Source organism: Mugil cephalus, chromosome 18 (assembly GCF_022458985.1).
Source record: "Mugil cephalus isolate CIBA_MC_2020 chromosome 18, CIBA_Mcephalus_1.1, whole genome shotgun sequence".
Taxonomy (NCBI): Eukaryota; Metazoa; Chordata; class Actinopteri; order Mugiliformes; family Mugilidae; genus Mugil; species Mugil cephalus.
Window position 1 is genome coordinate 1,561,219 of NC_061787.1, and position 360 is coordinate 1,561,578.

A 360-nucleotide genomic window follows, 5' to 3' on the forward strand; every position below is an offset into this window, starting at 1 on the left:
CTTCTGTCCTGGTTGAGCTGTAGGAACTTCTCTGCCATCCACGTCTTAATATCTAAAATACATTTAAAAGGACATCAATCAGTCCTTGGGTCATCAGGAGACACGGACATATACAGCTGTGTATCATCTCCTGATGACTCCACCAAGTAGCAGCATGTACAAATTAAAAAGAGTTGGACCTCAGATTGAGCCTTGGGGGACACCACCATCCAGTTTGGATTTCTCACAAGAGGAGTCTTCATCTATAAACTCATAACATTGTCTGCCAGTGAGGAAGGATTTAAACCAGTTACATGAGAGAATCATCATGTTGTGCAGTCTGCTTAAAAGAATATTGTCATCTACTGTGTCAAATGCTGC